Below are 1,461 nucleotides of genomic sequence, written 5' to 3'. Positions count from 1 at the left end.
GCTGACAACAAACCAAAAGTCACCAGTGTAGAATTGGAGGATTTTACCGACCCCAATACATTGGAAACAGCATATGTTGAAGATGATGGCTCTTTGGAATTTAAAATACATATTGGGGATAAATTATATTTAGAAAATCCTGCAGTCTGTAACGTTCAAGTTGCCGGGTGCTTTTATCTTTTGGGTAAACTGGGCCCGTTTTGTTATAAACAATTTCCCTAGAGTCCTGGATCTAAATTATATGCACCTCGGCATACGTCACAAAATCTAAATGGGGGGAACAGCGATTAAGAAAAGGTAGTGTAACAGTCTTTACAAGGATGTTCGCAACAAGTATTTATACAAAGTATCCAAAGGGAGAAGAACGTATTCCCAATAAAGTTTTCAAAAATGCGTTGCACAAACCCTGCAAAATAATTATGTCACTAAACTATTACTACACAATTTCAAGCAATCTACAAATCGCTAACTACTGTACCATACACGCTCTTACGCACTAGTAAGTATTAGCCCGTAGCAAATTGGGAAGGTACTTAAAGTAAATTGTATCAAGAGAAAGTCAAAGACTCAATTTTAACAATTTAATAACAATAGTGTAACTCATTTTTGGCATTCTAACAATCAACAATGATTTTGAGCGTAAACTGCTCAGTAATAATCAATGAATTCAACAACAAATTCAAAAAGTGACAATGCATCAAAGGTAAGTCAAAAAGGCATATAATTTATTTTGACTCACGTATATGTCCAAGTTTTAAGTTTCTTTCATTCCTTTTTTATGTTAATCAAAAAACATTCATTTTATCATTAATAATAAATAACTACTAATTGTTCGTGATCGCAGATTCATAAAAAATGGACGAAAACCACATTTTTTGAAAAAGAAATAAACGTCTCCAAGAAATTACAAAAAAATCTTATTGGTACGTACAAAAGGTTCCACCCCATTAGATGCTCATTCCCAAATTAAGTGTTACATTGCCTCGTTCAATTTAACAAAGTTTTAACCAAGTCTAAACGACCAAAAAGGGGGGAAATGTGAGGAGAAATGACGTTAGCGGAAACTTCGTCGCGATTACCTAATGTGCCCTTTGCGACGTGTCTTACAAAAAATGTCAACCGTTGTTCCAGTTAATACAAATGTGAATGCAAGCACATTGCAGAATAACCGACATGATACACTATTTTTGCACCCGCGTATTTTGCGTTTTCCTTTTATCTATTTAAAGTGAGGGGCAGGTAACGTGGTATCGAGATGAACAGTTATTTTACGACAAGCCGTATTCAGTTCTCTATTACGCGTATTTTTGTCTTTTTGGACAAAGGAAAGTTTTATTTCTGTAATATGGCGCACTTCGTAAGTAACTCACGCGAATCGTGCATCGAATATTGAATTCATGCTTTTTGTCTATCGCACATCAATTCACCACTAATATAACAAAACCACTGTTGCCTACCTTG

The sequence above is a fragment of the Lepisma saccharinum genome, unplaced genomic scaffold, assembly GCF_977018435.1.
Source record: "Lepisma saccharinum unplaced genomic scaffold, izLepSacc3.1 HAP1_SCAFFOLD_148, whole genome shotgun sequence".
Lineage (NCBI taxonomy): Eukaryota > Metazoa > Arthropoda > Insecta > Zygentoma > Lepismatidae > Lepisma > Lepisma saccharinum.
Note: the sequence above shows the minus strand (reverse complement) of the source record.